We start from the raw sequence: 18,369 nt of genomic DNA on the forward strand, positions 1-18,369 counted from the left end.
GGACAATTATAATTTGTTACGACATATTTTTTTAAAAAAGGGGAAATTATTTTAAGCATTTTAATAGGATCCATGGCTAATAAAGCCATGGACCCTTTTAAAATGCTTAAAATAACTTCCCCTTTTTTTTCACTGTTTCACCTACAGTAGGTTGCCAGTGACAAAGGTTTTGAAAGTGAAACTGGTCAAAGTCACTGGCCACCAACTGTATAATGACATAAACTAAATTAGGGATCTAATCGATTATGAACCGATTATTTAATTGTATTCTCAATAACAATTTGTTTAATATTGATTAAGTCGATTAGTACAATGAATTGTTGCGCCCCTAACATTGCTGCAGATTTGTTGATAGGGTGCTGCTGTTGTGTTCCAGGTCAGGGAGGTGGGGTCTGGACAGGTCATCTACTCAGAGAGCGACTCTACGGACGTCCCCATAGTGACCACGGCCTGTGAGGGTCAGCTGCTGGTGGCCTTCTATGACGGGAGCCATCGAGTCAAGGTACCGTTCGCTAATGAGTCTGATCATCAGAGCTACACCTTTGAGTTATTCCTACAAAATGTTCATGGCTATTCAGATTGATATGGTGAAGCTTGAGTTGTTTCCAGTTTCCACCAAGGATCTGATTTAGTTGAACCCATTGAGACCTGAAGCCGATTCTACATGTCTCCTAAATCTCAACAGTTTTCTGAAAAACGTATGTTTCTATATCAGTGGTGCTCAATCTTTTTCATGTCAAGGACCCCCCAAATTATATGTATTTGGCCGCGGACCCCCATCAAAATGTTTTGTTCCAGGGACCCCCCAGAAGCAAAGATTTGAGTAAAAAATGTTCGCTTTAAAAATATATATACTCACAGATTTGCACACATTTTCACGTTTTTTCAAAAATAGCAGATCTACAAGCTCGTAGCGCGGCACTCGGTGCCGTGCTATGAGCTTGTATATCTGCTATTTTTGAATAGCCCAAAGTGTAAAATAATGCTTTTTAGCTCAAATCTAAAAATGACACAGTTCCAGGTCTTAATGGGTTAATTCGGTCTGCAATACAATAACACAGAAAGAACGAAGGTCCTTTTTAAATCAATGAATGCCGTCAATTTAGCAACTTTTTTTTGTTCGATGTTTCATTATTGGTATTTTCCAATTCACCTACAGGTCAATAAGACAAAAGCATACACAAACAGCATATGTTACCCCTCCCACCCCCCCAAAGTTCCCGCTCCGAAAGAGCCACAACCATGTTATCTTGTCATTTAGCATCATCTAACCCTATTCTATACTCGAAAATGTTTGGAAAATCTAAACTTTTAAACATCTCAAATCTTTTACGTGGGGGTCCCTGGTACAAAACCTTTTCAAATGGGTGTCCGTGGCCAAATATACACAAAGACATATTCATTCCTTGATATGAAAATGGTTTAGTAATAGAATATTTTATTGGCATCAATTAAAAGCAAATCAATGCACCCTTAAGAGCGCCAGCATGGGTCAAGTCAGCATGGATCAAGTCACAAAAAAAGCCGAAGCCTGTTTCCATTGTGGTCCATGAAACAGTTGACATCCGACCAGTGGTGGAAAAAGTACTCAAATTATTTACTTAATTAAAGTACCAATACTGCAATATAAAAATACTCTGTTACAAGTAAAAGTCCAGAATTAAAAATGTACTTGAATAAAAGTACAAAAGTATTGGCATCAAAATGTACTTAAAGTATCAAAAGTAAAAGTACTAAATATTTGAAAATAGCCGATCTACAAGCTCACAACGCGTCGCGACGCGTTGTGAGCTTGTAGATCTGCTATTTTCAAATAGCCCAGGTATAAAATAGGGTTAAAGTGGTTAATGTAGGTTTCATGATATCATCGTTTATATCTGAAAAGTACCTAGTAACTAAAGTTTTCAAATAATTGTGATGGAGTAAAAGTACAATATTTGCCTCTGAGATGTAGTGGAGTAGAAGTAAAAGTACTGGACATTGGAAATACTCAAGTAAAGTACAAATACCTCAAAATTGTACTTAAGAACAGTACTTAAATAAATGTACTTGGTTACTTTCCACCACTGCATCCGACCAACAGACTCACCGACACAGCAAACAGAGGAAACTGAAAACATAAACAGTTTAAAACGCAAATATCACACGCTCAACCACCGAGTACCACAGCTAATAGATCAGGGGTCCTCAACGTTTCTCAGGCCAAGGACCCCTTAGCTGAGAGAGATATGAAGCAGGGACCCCCTACTTATTTTTCATAGATTTCATCATAGATAGTTGGATTCATGCCAACGTGTATTTTCAGACAGTTAACCTTTTAAACCCTCAATATTTAGTCAACTTTGACCGTTGGCTCTGTACTTGGTCTGCTCTTTTCCCCCTCTACAGCAACTCTCAGGAAACAGCCGATCTACGAGATCCCATGAGCTTGTAGATCGGCTATTTTCGGCATATGTTCCCCATCACGGAAATATTTTTTTGGCGGACCCCCTGTAGTAACTATTAGGAACCCCTAGGGGTCCCGGTCCCCCTGTTGAAGACCCCTGCTATAGATGGTATGAATATGAATGAAACGTATGAATCCTATGAACGTGTGTGTGTCCTCCAGGTGTTGGACCTGTGTGACTCGTGCTCCGTGCTGTCCTGTGTCCACGTGTCTCTGGAGGGCCCGGCCGTCCACCGAGACCGCTCCGTCCTGCTGTCACACAACAACTGTGTCAAAGACCACGTCCTCTTTGCCTACAGGTTAGATCTCAAAGACCACGTCCTCTTTGCTTACAGGTTAGATCTCAAAGACTATACGTCCTCTTTGCTTACAGGTTAGATCTCAGAGACCACGTCCTCTTTGCTTACAGGTTAGATCTCAAAGACTATACGTCCTCTTTGCTTACAGGTTAGATCTCAGAGACCACGTCCTCTTTGCTTACAGGTTAGATCTCAGAGACCACGTCCTCTTTGCTTACAGGTTAGATCTCAGAGACCACGTCCTCTTTGCTTACAGGTTAGATCTCAGAGACCACGTCCTCTTTGCTTACAGGTTAGATCTCAAAGACTATATGTCCTCTTTGCTTACAGGTTAGATCTCAAAGACTATACGTCCTCTTTGCTTACAGGTTAGATCTCAAAGACTATACGTCCTCTTTGCTTACAGGTTAGATCTCAAAGACTATACGTCCTCTTTGCTTACAGGTTAGATCTCAAAGACCACATCCTCTTTGCTTACAGGTTAGATCTCAAAGACCACATCCTCTTTGCTTACAGGTTAGATCTCAAAGACCACATCCTCTTTGCTTACAGGTTAGATCTCAAAGACCACATCCTCTTTGCTTACAGGTTAGATCTCAAAGACCACGTCCTCTTTGCTTACAGGTTAGATCTCAAAGACTATACGTCCTCTTTGCTTACAGGTTAGATCTCAAAGACTATACGTCCTCTTTGCTTACAGGTTAGATCTCAAAGACCACGTCCTCTTTGCTTACAGGTTAGATCTCAAAGACTATACGTCCTCTTTGCTTACAGGTTAGATCTCAAAGACTATACGTCCTCTTTGCTTACAGGTTAGATCTCAAAGACCACATCCTCTTTGCTTACAGGTTAGATCTCAAAGACCACATCCTCTTTGCTTACAGGTTAGATCTCAAAGACCACATCCTCTTTGCTTACAGGTTAGATCTCAAAGACCACATCCTCTTTGCTTACAGGTTAGATCTCAAAGACCACGTCCTCTTTGCTTACAGGTTAGATCTCAAAGACTATACGTCCTCTTTGCTTACAGGTTAGATCTCAAAGACTATACGTCCTCTTTGCTTACAGGTTAGATCTCAAAGACCACGTCCTCTTTGCTTACAGGTTAGATCTCAAAGACTATATGTCCTCTTTGCTTACAGGTTAGATCTCAAAGACTATACGTCCTCTTTGCTTACAGGTTAGATATCAAAGACCACGTCCTCTTTGCTTACAGGTTAGATCTCAAAGACTATATGTCCTCTTTGCTTACAGGTTAGATCTCAACGACCACGGCCTCTTTGCTTACAGGTTAGATCTCAAAGACCACATCCTCTTTGCTTACAGGTTAGATCTCAAAGACCACATCCTCTTTGCTTACAGGTTAGATCTCAAAGACCACGTCCTCTTTGCTTACAGGTTAGACCGAGTGCCGCGATACAAGCTTGTAGATCTGCTATTTTTGAAAAATAGTGAAAATGTGTGCAAATCTCTGAATAGATATGTTTTTAAAGCAAACATTTGTAACTCAAATCTTTGCTTCTGGGGGGTCCCTGAACAAAACATTTTGAGATGGGGGGGGGGTCCGCGGTCAAATACATTTCATTTTGGGGGTCCTTAACATGAAAAAGTTTGAAAACCACTGATATAGAAATATACGTTTATCAGAAAACCGTTAGGATTCAAAAGACATTTTGCAGAATCGGAACCTCAGGCCTCAAATGAATGAATGAAGCCGCCGCGCTCACTGGCCGCACACAGGCTCTCCAGTAGCGCAAAACTGCGGGCACGATAAAGCACGTGAGCGACACCTTTTTTGGTGGGTCACTAGTGTGGTTAAGGCATGTTTTGTATTAATACAGTATAATCTAAATCCACAGTTCAAACTACCTGTAACTAAAGCTGTCAAATAACTGTAAGTGGAGTATAAAAGTATGCGCTCTTTGCCTCTGAAATGCATGTAATGGCGTAGATTCCGTAGAAGTATAATGTATCACAAATGGAAAATCTCAAGCACAGTAAAAATACCTCTACTTGTATTTGAGGACAGTATATATTGTATAAATGTACTTAGTTACTTTCCACCACTGCCACCATGTGACCTCCTCTCCTTCCCCTGGCCCTTCCAGCGCTGACCTGGGCCTGAGGAGGAGGTGTGGGGGGGTGCAGAGGAGGAGTGAGGGGGTGCAGAGGAGGAGTGAGGGGGTGCAGAGGAGGAGTGAGGGGGTGCAGAGGAGGAGTGAGGGGTGCAGAGGAGGTGTGAGGGGGTGCAGAGGAGGAGTGAGGGGGTGCAGAGGAGGAGTGAGGGGGTGCAGAGGAGGAGTGAGGGGGTGCAGAGGAGGAGTGAGGGGGTGCAGAGGAGGAGTGAGGGGGTGCAGAGGAGGAGTGAGGGGGTGCAGAGGAGGTGTGAGGGGGTGCAGAGGAGGTGTGAGGGGGTGCAGAGGAGGTGTGAGGGGGCGCAGAGGAGGTGTGAGGGGGTGCAGAGGAGGTGTGAGGGGGTGCAGAGGAGGTGTGAGGGGGTGCAGAGGAGGTGTGAGGGGGTGCAGAGGAGGTGTGAGGGGGTGCAGAGGAGGAGGAGTGAGGGGGTGCAGAGGTAGAGGTACAACTAGGCTCCTCCTGGCCTGCTTTGGGAAAGTCACTGTCCCTGTGGAGGAACCGTGGTGGCGGCCTGTCGCTCCTTTGCTGTCTGTTGTCGTCGTGAAAGAACTTGGCGTGAGACTGGGAGGAGTCTGAGTGGGAGAAAGCCGTCCTACCGTCCTGGTGGTGGTGGTGTTGTCTCTGAGGCGGCGTCCTACCGTCCTGGTGGTGGTGGTGTTGTCTCTGAGGCGGCGTCCTACCGTCCCGGTGGTGGTGGTGTTGTCTCTGAGGCGGCGTCCTACCGTCCCGGTGGTGGTGGTGTTGTCTCTGAGGCGGCGTCCTATCGTCCTGGTGGTGGTGGTGTTGTCTCTGAGGCGGCGTCCTACCGTCCTGGTGGTGGTGGTGTTGTCTCTGAGGCGGCGTCCTACCGTCCCGGTGGTGGTGGTGTTGTCTCTGAGGCGGCGTCCTACCGTCCCGGTGGTGGTGGTGTTGTCTCTGAGGCGGCGTCCTATCGTCCCGGTGGTGGTGGTGTTGTCTCTGAGGCGGCGTCCTATCGTCCCGGTGGTGGTGGTGTTGTCTCTGAGGCGGCGTCCTATCGTCCCGGTGGTGGTGGTGTTGTCTCTGAGGCGGCGTCCTACCGTCCTGGTGGTGGTGATGTTGTCTCTGAGGCGGCGTCCTACCGTCCTGGTGGTGGTGGTGTTGTCTCTGAGGCGGCGTCCTATCGTCCCGGTGGTGGTGGTGTTGTCTCTGAGGCGGCGTCCTATCGTCCCGGTGGTGGTGGTGTTGTCTCTGAGGCGCCGTCGGCGACTGGCTCTCTGGCTCGTCGATGGAGAACGTTCCCATCTTGGTCTCCAGGAAGTCAAAGAGAGTGTTCGTACCAGAGGGCCTTCCTCCCACCTCCTCGTCCTCGAACCTGGACCGTCCTCTTCCTCGTCCTCTACCTCTACCTCTTGCTGCTCTGGGTGGGGGTCTGTAGGACTCGATCTCGGGGTTGGGAGAGGGTCTGTAGGACTCGATCTCGGGGTTGGGACAGGGTCTGCTGGTGGCTCCGGTCAGCACATTGAGAGCCACGTCTAGGTCGTTGTTGTTCTCCATTAAGGCCCGGCGAGCGTCCTCTCCGTCAAACCCCATCTCCACGATTGTATCTCTCAGAGCCTGCTCGTCCAGCACGTCGCGACAATCCCCGTCTTTTCCGCTGCCTTCGGTCCACCTCTCCGCCCTTTCCTCCCGTCGGCCAGACTTGAACGAGTCACGCCCGCCGCCGCGGTAGGAGGAGGACGACGACGAGGCCCCGGCAGCGCCGCCGCAGCTCAGGTTAGCGCCCGCGTTCGCTCCGCCGCCGAAGCTCCGAGGAGCCTCTTTGGCCTTGGCCACCGCCTCGGCGATGGCGGCCATCCGCTGCTTCTCGAACTCGCCGCTGTCTTCGGCCGTCGTCTCGGCCACGCAGGTGCTCCGCAGCGTCTTCCTCTGGTCCAGCTCCCCGCCGTTTCGTTTTAGTCGTTCTTGGCAGACAGGGCTTAAAGGACAAAAGTCGTCGTTTTAGTCGTTCTAGGCAGGGAATGAGTTAATGTACTTGCATAATGGGGACACTTTAATGTTTTCATATTCATTTACCTTGCAGACGTCACCTCACCGCTGTAATTTAACTCACAAAAGCCTGAGTAGACGACAAAACGACCCAATTTTCATTTTTTAACCCATTAAGACCTGGAACTGTGTCATTTTTAGATTTGAGCTAAAAAGCATTATTTTACACTTTGGGCTATTCAAAAATAGCAGATATACAAGCTCATAGCGCGGCACCGAGTGCCGCGCTACGAGCTTGTAGATCTGCTATTTTTGAAAAATCGTGAAAATGTGTGCAAATCTTTGAATATAAATACTTTTAATGCAAACATTTTTAACTCAAATCTTTGCTTCTGGGGGGTCCCTGGAACAAAATATTTTGATGGGGGTCCGCGGCCAAATACATATCATTTTGGGGGTCCTTGACATGAAAAAGATTGAACACCGCTGATATAGAAACATAGGTTTTTCAGAATACGCAGGTGCTCTGCAGCGTCTTCCTCCGGTCCAGCTCCCCGCCGTCGACCTCGTCGTCCTTCCTCGCGCGTCTCTGTCCAAACGGCACGAAGGGAGGAGGTCCGCCGTCGGCGCCGACGTTCCTCCTGCCGCGCTGTTTGACCAGGCTCCTCTGCTGCTCCCACTTCTCCGTCAGGCGGTCCACCGCTCCGCCCAGGACCGAGACGTTGGACTCGTCCAGGAGACAGGAGACCGTTTCGGACCCGGACCGTGCCGACGAGCAGTGGTGTAAAGTAACTAAGTACATTTACTCAAGTACTGTACTTAAATACAATTTTGAGGTACTTTTACTTTACTGGAGTATTTCCAGTTGTCTATACTTTTACTTCTACTCCACTACATCTCGGAGGCAAATATTGTACTTTTACTCCACTACAATTATTTGAAAACTTTAGTTACTAGTTACTTTTCAGATATAAATTATTACATTATAAAACACACATTAACCACTTTAGCCCTATTTTATACATAGGCTATTTGAAAATAGCAGATCTACAAGCTCACAACGCGTCGCATCGCGACGCGTTGTGAGCTTGTAGATCGGCTATTTTCAAATATTTAGTACTTTTACTTTTGGTACTTTAAGTACATTTTGATGCCAATACTTTTGTACTTTTACTCAAGTAAAATTTTAATTCTGGACTTTTACTTGTAACAGAGTATTTTTATATTGCAGTATTGGTACTTTTACTTAAGTAAAGAATTTGAGTACTTTTTCCACCACTGCCGACGAGCTTCACCTTGGTCCCGGGCGGGGTGTTCAGGCCGACCCCGGGTAAGGGGTTTGACCTCCAGGCCCACGCAGGCGGTGTGTCCGTCGGTCATCTGCAGCCGCAGCATCCTGGGGAGCCGCATGGGGCCTCCTGGTGCTCCTTGGGGGCCGAGATGTTCCTGACCTTCTGCACCTGGAGGACGCACGGTCCCGTCCAGCTTCTCCACCCGGCCGCCGTTGATCTCCGGCGGGAGGGTCTGTCTGCCGACGGGCCTGAGGTCGCTGTCGAGCGCGATGCGGACGATGTCGCCGTGAGACGCGTTTTCCGCCTCACCTTTCAGCCGTGCTATCCCCTCGTCACTGAGGTGCCAGCCGTCTTTGGTCAGAGACGATATCAAATCACACATTGTTTTGTTAAAAATGAATGTGTAAAACAATTATAATATGATAGTGACACCTATATTTAAGGTTTCTTTTCTAATGTAAGTACTATTGCAATGCACATTCTCGACTTGACGCTGAACTTGCTAGTTGTGACTTTTAAAACGAACGACTTTATGACTGTACGGGTGCGTCTGTCTGTCAGCCTGTGTCCCGTTTATGCCCATATATGGAGGTACCCTGATGTCATCGTTATGATGTCATAGTACTGACATCGCTCGGACGGTTCACTTCATCGGGCCAGTCTACAGAGCCTTCTATTGGAGAAAAGTGACAAAGCCCTGAACCGGAAGTTTAGGGAATGCACTGGAGTCTATGAGCGTTTGTCACTACGTATTTCGAGTTTACATGAACCACGTTTTTCTGGTGACGCATTTTTTTTCATTTTCCCCCAAAAATATTACAAATAAATGAAACATTTAATTGAAAAAGCACGGCTCCCTCACGCATTAGAAGAACAATGACCGGGTTTCCCAAAGCGATTTCAGGTTGTGCGTAGCCTAGAAGCTGCGTAAGAGCCTCCACGCAGCTGCGCAGTAGCAACCCCGCTACGCACTATCTTCATTAGTAGCAGCTGGCTGTGCCTTACGTGCTATCTAAACTGGCTTCGGGAAACACCATCGTCGTACACCACACGGCGTTACATGTCTGACATGTCTGCCTAACAGGCTTCGGGAAACAGCACGCACGTAAGACCTCCTGGACAAAGTAATTTAGAAGCAAACCTGACCCCTACACAGCTGTCCTATCTTATGCAGCAGTTTGAACACCCTTCGTAGCGAATATATACAGTGAAATAGATCGATAAAAATACCACACACACACACACACACACACACACACACACACACACACACACACACACACACACACACACACACACACACACACACACACACACACACGTCTGCAAGGTAAATGTATATGAAAACACTAAAGTGTCCCCATGCAAGTAAATATAAATTATATAATTAATTATAATATAATTAGTAAATATATTTATAGTAAAACTACTCATTATGCAGAATGTCCCATTTCACAAGTTTAATATGTATACAAATCTTTTGAAAATAGCAGATCTACAAGCTTGCGACGCAGCTTGTAGATGTACTTTTACTTTTGGTAGTTTAAGTATATTTAATTTACTTGCATAATGGGGACACTTAATTTTTTTTTTAACTAACTAACTGCAGACGTCACCTCACCGCTGTAATTTAACTCACAAAAGCCTGAGTAGACGACAAAACGACCCAATTTTCATTTTTTAAGTGAAATATCCCTTTAAGTAAAACATTTGAGTACTCTTTTTTTCCACCACTGCCTTGCGGTGCTGTACTTGTCACAGGCGTCCTGTCCCTCATCAGGGCTCGTCCTTAAATAACACCTCCTGTACCCTTTGTTAACAAGGTGTCAAATCAGGCCGCCATAGTAACACCTAGACTGATTTCACCATCGGGGGTTTAAAGAAACATGCACCTCTGAATTATTGATCACTATCCATTATTGAAGGCCGTCGTCTTCTCGGATGTTAGTGTAACCCGGCACGCCAGTTTATTTACACCCTGGCAGGAAGATGTGGTTGACACGTCAGCCGACACGATATTAATGAGGGTTTTTCCACAAGGTGTTTAATCTTAATCATGGAACGTGATTAACCCATCTAATGCGGGGACGCATCTGTGTCTTTTTTAAGATTTCTTTGGCTATTCAAAAAAATATCAGATATACAAGCTCATAGCGTGGCACTCATGAGCTTGCAGATCTGCTATTTTTGAAAAATCGTGAAAATGTGTGCAAATATTTGAATATAATATATTCAAATATTTGCACAAATTTTCACGCAAAGATTTGAGTTAAAAATGTTCGCTTAGAAATATAGATATTATATATATTTTTTAAAGCGAACATTTTTAACTCAAATCTTTGCTTCTCGGGGGGCCCCTGGAACAAAACATTTTCAGATGGGGGTCGGCGGGCCAAATACATAATCTAAAAATGTTTTCTCAATCCTAACAGTATGTTGCTATATCAGTGGTGCTCCAACTTTTTCATGTCAAGGACCCCCAAAATGATATGTATTTGGTCACGGACCCCCATCTCAAAATATGTTGTTCCAGGGACCCCCCAGAAGCACAATTTTTTTCCACAAAATTAGCAATAGCAAAATAGCAGATCCACAAGCTCATAGCGCGGCACTCGGTGCCGCGCTATGAGCTTGTAGATCTGCTATTTTTTTAATAGCCCAAAGAAATCTAAAAATGACACGGATGCGTTCCCGGTCTTAATGGGTTAAAAAACAGTCATGCAGCCTCCGTCACAGTCATGTGGGGGAGGAACCCAACACCTTCACGGTTGAGTGGCCAGAGCCAATCATCAGCAGACGGGGTCATTTGAGGTGGCAGGTCAAAGAATTAGTGTCCTCTGACTGCGGCTAGAGGGAAGAACAGACAGCGGGACAGTCGTGGAAGCTCATGGGGGGTTTTGCATGTGGACAGTTTAGTTTATAGTTCACACTATTTGGAGAGGAAATTGAAGCTGTTGTCGACCAAATCAAATGATTAGGGCTGCTTCAATTGATTCGCCACCTGCAATTTTCAATGCAAATGACTCCGATAATGGATTGGCTAAATTGCACGATCACAAAGTCCGATCATTAATGATTGATTGTTTTAATTAAGCACTTAAAAAAACCTGTCTGAATGTTCACCTATGCCCAGAATAACCAGTGGATTATTTAGTGTTTACTCTATTTAAAATGTGTCACTTAGCATGTGTCTGATGTACTGTATATTGAAGCATCATTTTAGTTTATACTGGATAATATTTGGAGTGCATGCCTAATTAAGAGTTTAATAATGCACAACCTCAAGCAAACCTTAATCTGTCTGTTTGCCTCTCTCTCGCTCGCTCGCTCGCTCGCTCTCTCTCTCTCTCAGGTCAGGAGGTCAAGCAGCAGTGTTCAGCGCGCGGTCGGGTACAGTGTTGTGTGTGTTGAATACCCAGCATGCATCAGCCTCCATCCAAGCGGTGGAGATGACTGCAGAATACCTGATGATCTTCTGCAGGTACAGTAACTGTACTCAGACACACTGTACATTCTATACAGCACAACACACAATTAGATCAATTCTTCAAATCAAAAACGTTTAGGGGCGCCCGCTGGCCTAGCGGTCCAAGCGCATACCACATATGCTGGTGGTCCAGCTTGACAGCGTGTCGTGGGTTTGACTCCCGATCCCGACGACCTTTGCTGTTTCCGCCATCTCTCTCTCCATTTCCTGTCAGCCCTCTATCCTATCAATAAAGCCAGAAAAAGCCCCCAAATCTTAAAAAAAAAGAAGGAAAAAAAAACGTTTACTGTTAACTCTATAACTGCCAAAGACGTTTATAAACGTCTTTGAGAAATTAGCTGTTGCCTGCCAAAGACGTTTAAAAACGTCATTAAAAAAAATCTAAAAAGATTCTCTAATTATTTAGTATTGACACCTTTTCGATATTCCAAACGAATAAGGAGATAACAATTTCCAAAGATTTGCTGCTCCATCCACTTCAATGTTAAAATTGAAACGGACAAACAATTCACAATGTTTTTTGGTTTGAAACTACTGGTTTTGAGCTATTTTCAAACATCAAACAACACATGACAACAAGGTCAAATTGACCTCGTTGACATTTGTGAAACCACACCTGAATCTCATCTGTGATTAGAACTTTTCTGGGGATCAATCATACTTGAGAAAAATATTTTGTGGCTATGCGAAAAGGTACCAAAATCGGTCAAAACCCTGGCAGAGGCTACAGACTGTTCTGAAAAAACTCTGGCAGGGTAAGAGTTAAAAGCTTAAAACTCTATATTGTGATCATATAGTAATCATTGCGATAGAGTTCTTGTTCAATAACAGTTTGTAGCAGTCCAGTAACTGATTGTGACTGCGACTCCAGGTACCCGTACAAGAGTGACAGTGAGATCATCCACATCGAGCTGTTCAGCTCCTCCTCCTTCCTGTACCAGCGCTCCATCCTGGGCTGCAGTCAGGACTACATCTCCCAGGTGTCCGTCAACCGGGAGGGGACGCACGCCGTGGCCTTCTGCCCCTCCCCCCGCACCGCCGTCACCACCGTGGTCACCTGGAACCTGGAGACCGAGGACCACAAGCACATCGCCCGCTTCCCCGGGATACTGACCCAAGGTCAGTATTGTTAGACCATTAGACCCATTTTTATCGGTATAGATGTACCTTTTTTTGCTACATTTTTGAGTGGTGCCAACCACTCCTACATTTGACCGCGTGTGTGTGTCTGTCCGTCTGTATGTTTGCGGACGGCCTCAACATGTTTGTGTCTGCCCTCAACAGCCGCAGCTGATTGCAACACAAAGATGCAACCAGTTACACTAATTAAACACAAACAGGAGTGCAACACATGCGCATAATGAACTCATCAAAGGCACCACTCACTTCACCCTGGGTGTGATTTTTGAGTGTTGCCAACCACTCCTAGCCTGGCTCCACCCCCTGAATCCTTTGCCTAGCATTCAGGGTCTGGTGACGCTTTCGAAGGCGGGTGTTTCTCGGTTGAAAATCTGTACGACGAATCGGGATCGGGACAATCCAGTATGAACCAATCGCGTTGGTTCATAGTGGAGTCCCACTTTGGCCACGCCCCCATCTCAGAACTCCGCTGCATTGAGAGGGCTTTCAGACTGAATAATGGAGTGAAACGAAATGAAAATTCAGGCTGAGTGTCAGGCTAAACCACTCCTACATTTGACCGTGTGTGTGTGTCTGTTTGCCAGACCCAAGGGGTCGGGCTTACATGAGGCTTTGTACCTGTTTCGTCCATACATGGGCATGGTCACTTTGTCCTCCGGCCCCAGCCAAAAAAAAGTCTGTCACTTTGTCCTCCGGCCCCACCCAAAAAAAATTCTGTCCCCCTTTCGTCCCCTTTCGTCACGAACTATTCATGACATCATTATTATGTCACAAGTATGTAATTAAGTAAAGCTCATCATACTAGAACTTCATTCTGGGTCTGGCAGAACCAGGTCTCCTGGTCTTGTTTAATTATCATTATTTCAAAAGATTTTCACCAAAATTCTCACAAAAAAAAAATCATTTTTCCAATCCAAAACGTTTTTCAAAAGAATTTCAGGAAAAAATAAAGAAATACATTTCATAAATGTGAAAAAAAATGTGAAAATAGCAACACGTCGCATCGTGTTTCTTTAAAATAATTTCCAAAAACAGTAAAAAAAAATAGCCAATCTACAAGTTTGTGATGTGCTACATTGTGAGCTTAATAGATCAGCTACTTTCCGTCCGCGATGCCATCATACCAAGAATTATGTATTCATTTATGTATTGGTGTCATATATGCAGTACCCATACAGACTTTTATATGGAGTCCATCCATCCATCCATCCATCCATCCATCCATCCATCCATTCCCTCCCATGTCCAGGTGTGTGTGTAGACCTGCGGTACTGTGTAGGGATGTGTGACTCAGAGAGATGCCTGCGTCTGTGGGACCTGTCCTCCAGGATCACTGACCAGAGCCTCACCTACAACGTCCACAAGACCAAGAGCGACGGCACGGCAGAGGTCGTCCCCATGGGCACGGAGCCACGGTACGCGCTGTGAGCTTGTAGATCTGCTATTTTCAAAAAGATCTTTATACATTTTGAAAACGTGTGAAATTGGGACATCCTGCATCATGAGTACTTTCTACTTTTGGTACTTCTAAGTACATTTTGATACCAATACTTTTGAATTCCGGACTTTCACTCGTAAAAGAGTATTTCTACATTGCGGTATTGATACTTTTTTCCCACCACTGCTACACAGTGACCAATGTAGCATTTGTGGCTCCTCCCCCTATGGGTGAAAAAAACAAAAAAATCACACCCAGTGTGTAGTGGGCGGTGTGGTCATCACAGTGGTCATCATAGTGATGGAAGCTCACTTTTTTTTTTAAATGGATTTTTTTGAAGTGCATAATCCTATTTATAGGTTATTAATGTCATCATGTGTGTCGCTAGCCAATCACAGTGCTGAATAGAGTCAGCCAATCACAGTACAGCTAGGGGTGTACTAATGAGCCAATCACAATACAGCTAATGAGGTGTCCCAACCCCACTTATAGGGGTGGCTACACCGCCCCAAAACACGTGTGTTGTTGGTTCATCTCAGGCTCTCTGTCTCCCCCTACTGGTACAGGTACGCCATCTGCCGCTCCCTGCGGAGCGGGACGGTGCGGGTGTGGAACCTGGCCCGGCGCCGGTTCTCGAACCGTCCGGTGCGCGTGGAGCACGGCCTCTACGGCAGCACGGACGTGGCGCTGGCGCACGGCCTCAAACTCTACATCCTGACTGACAGAGGCTCCGCCCCGGGCACCGACACACCCTCACCCGTCTTCCAGGTCCCACACACACCTTTCTATTGTTTTTATTTTTCTTTTTACCCCGTTTCCTCTCCCTATTTAGTCATTATGCCGATTTTCTTACCTTTTCAAGTAGTCACTTAATATTTATCTCCAGTATGATCGATCCCCTGATCAGTGCCGGATTAATAGGAGTTGAGGCCCGTGGGCTAGAGTAATTTTCGAGGCCCCCCTGGCGCCCGCGCGCGTGCATGCTTGCCCCCTTTGCCCCCTTTGCGGTTCTGGGCGGATTGGGTTCGTTTTTTTCCCAGTTTTTGGTTTCTTTATTTTGGTTTTAGGGTTAGGATTAGGAGTTAGGTTAGGGTTATGTTATTTAATTCATATTTTTGCCTGATTTTACCAATTTATTATCACAAAAAACTCGGGTTATTTTTCTTTTAATTATACTCATTAAATTCTGAACCGATTCTTAACTCATTGACTGCCAGAGTTAAAACCTCGTTCATAGCAGCCCTTGCCAGCGATTTTCGTGTTTTTTTGTTTCGTTATTTTGTTATTTAATTCACATATAGAAAGTCTAGCTTGACACTTGAATCGTTTTGATCGTTCCACCACTAGAGAGCAGCACATACCAAGCTTGATCGGCTCGCTGACACACTCGCCCCCTCCCAGACCCACTCACACAGTGAAACACATGAACCGGAAGTGAAATGTCTCAGATTCTGTTATCGGCGAAAATTACTTTGTGATACACAACGGGATGACTGTTCGTCACCCAGACCATAGATTATAGGAGGGGAGGTCTCCGATCGTTTTTCATAGCGTGTGAAAAACCGTTTGTTTCCCTATTATGGTCGAAAATGACTGGGGGGAAAAATGTAAAACCGAAAACGGAACCCAAGTCATGGAACCGGATGCAGTGGTGGTTGAAGTAAGTGGAACCTGAAACTTAGCCTGATTCATAACAGAATAGCGTGATCAGAGCATAAAGATCAATAAAGACCATAGATCGCATTAACGCGATCCTGGCGGCCAAGCGCGCTATTTATTAGATCGCGTTAATGCGATAATGGCGGCCAATGAGTTAAAATTAAAAATTCTCTATTAGCTGTGTTAGCTACTCTTCTTTTGTTTCGCATCGCGCCTCTCCATTCAGAAATGCAATAGAAGAAGAACCGTCGCCGTCGCCCTAAAACCATAAAACAACAAAATATACAATAACTAACAAAAATATCACTTGAATTGGATTGCAATACTTTACAATTTGATCGTAAAAAATAATTTGATCATGAAAAAAAATAATATATATATATATTTTTTTTTCTTTTTTTTTTTTTACCAAAAAAATTGGAGGCCCCCCCAGTTGGAGGCCCGTGGGCTGCAGCCCACCCTAGCCCAACGGTTAGTCCGGCCCTGCCCCTGATGGTTGCTAATCACAGAGGTTTTCACTGTGCTTCCACAACAACAAAAAATGTCATAGCGACCTCCCGTTCGCTTGTTATACGCCGTTAAAAATAGCATGTCTCGCAAAAAATACGTAGTAAAACACAGGAGCCGAGACACAGTAGTTTCCCCAAATACGTTAACCAGGAAGTGAATGGAGCAGTAAATCTTGTGATCACGTGATCTCCTAGATGTCCGTGTGACTGAGCCTGAAATGGTGGCTCATACGTTGGAGAACAGCGCCATCTAGTGGAAAACCACTGAAAACACACAACTACCGACTGATATGCCCATATATGGCAATCTCTGTATCGGTCAGTCCATGTCCCTTTTATGCCAATATATGGAGATCCCTGACGTCATCAGTATATGCCCATATATGGGCATCCTGATATGCCCATATATGGAGATATCTGTACCTGTCAGTCCTTGTCCGTTTAATGCCCATATAGGCAGATCCATGATGTCATCAGTATATATGCCCATATATGGGCATACCCCCTTTTGTGCCCATACATGGAGCTGACTGATTTGTTTGCGCCAACAACACAAAAATTAATAGATGAATGCTCTACTCGCACAAAAGTTGTGAAAATAGCAGATCTACAAGCTCCACCACCACCTGTCGCAATGCGATGTGTTGTGAGCTTGCAGATCGGCTATTTTCACCATTTAATTTAATAATCACACCCAGTGTGAAGTGGGTGGTGTGGTCATCACAGTGATGGAAGCTCACTTTTTTTTAAAAGTTTTTTTTTAAGTGCATAGTCCTATTTATAGGTTATTAATTTCATCATGTGTCTCGCTAGCCAATCACAGTGCTGAATAGAGTCAGCCAATGGAGTCAGCCAATCACAGTACAGCTAGGGGTGTACTAATGTAGGGGTGCACTAATGTATGAGCCAATCACCGTACAGCGAAGGGTGTACTAATGAGGTTTCCCAACCCCACTTATAGGGGCGGCTACACCGCCCCAAAACAAGTAATACAGATTAAAAAGGCTTGGACATAGGACACAGAGATGAATATAACTTGTTACTAACCCGCCACTGCCCCCTGCAGACCCTGCTGGTGTATGACCTGGTGAAGAAGAGCTACGTGAGGAGACAGACGGGGATGTCCGTCGTCCCCTGTCCCCAGCATGAGTACAGACTGCTGGAGGACGCCCGGGTTCTCATGGGCCTCTCAGAGACCAGGTGAGACATCGTCCCCTGTGTGCCCACAGCATGAATAATCCTCATCATAATATGTATTGTCCCCATTGGGGTGTTTTGTTTCACAGTCTGTTCAACAGAAAGACACACGACAATATAACATGATACAGCATAACCAGTGTTGCCAGATTCTGTGAGAGAAACAAGCAACCAGGTCTAGGAAAACCAGCCCAGAAGAAGCGACTATGGGCCACATGAGCACTTTAACATATACATCAGCTATTTGAAAATAGCAGATCTACAAGCTCACAACGCGCCGCGATGCGACGCGTTGTGAGCTTGTAGATCGGCCATTTTCAAATAAAATCTTGCGGGGAAATTATAATAAGCAGATCTGGCAACACTGAACATAACACTAAGACAACACACAAAGTCCTCAGGACACAAAAAACATCATATCAGCGAGGCAGTGTTTTTTTTTTTGTGCAGCAATGGCTGAATGGACAAAACTCCTACTAATAATAACTTTATGCCATTTCTAAGTTCTGTATCATTGTCCGGATGGCACGATTGAAGTGACGGTTGAGCGGATGATCGGTGTAATTTACTGATTCATGGCTTTATTGTTCATATCAGAAAGTGTGGGTGTGGAAAGACCAATGATCGTAGAAGTAGAAAACGTTTGTTTCACTAATACACAGAACTAGCTCTGCACTTACAGTAACGTTATACCCTCTTGTTAGACTAATTACTGTCCACCCAGAGCCAGCACTTAAGTGAGTCCCATGTATTATTTGTGGAGCCTGAAGGCACGCTGCATGCACTGGGACAATGCACATTAAAATATCAGAAAATAGT

General features: G+C 45.2%; 1 long non-coding RNA gene and 1 pseudogene across 2 annotated transcripts; one reads left to right on the top strand and one right to left on the bottom strand.

Moving 5' to 3' along the window:
- The first annotated feature begins 416 nt into the window (after positions 1 to 416).
- On the top strand, positions 417 to 11,538 carry LOC308101952. Its single transcript, XR_013934587.1, has 3 exons — positions 417 to 502; positions 2,609 to 2,745; positions 11,473 to 11,538. It is a non-coding gene; the product is annotated as an uncharacterized lncRNA (long non-coding RNA).
- LOC308102172 lies at positions 4,435 to 8,502 on the bottom strand (annotated as a pseudogene). Its single transcript has 4 exons — positions 8,108 to 8,502; positions 7,354 to 7,594; positions 4,803 to 6,803; positions 4,435 to 4,535 (listed from the first exon to the last, which is right to left on the bottom strand). The product of its transcript is annotated as an uncharacterized misc_RNA (transcript).
- Positions 11,539 to 18,369: the final 6,831 nt, after the last annotated feature.

Source organism: Gymnoscopelus braueri (assembly GCF_963280865.1).
Source record: "Gymnoscopelus braueri genome assembly, chromosome: 15".
In the NCBI taxonomy this organism is placed as follows: Eukaryota; Metazoa; Chordata; class Actinopteri; order Myctophiformes; family Myctophidae; genus Gymnoscopelus; species Gymnoscopelus braueri.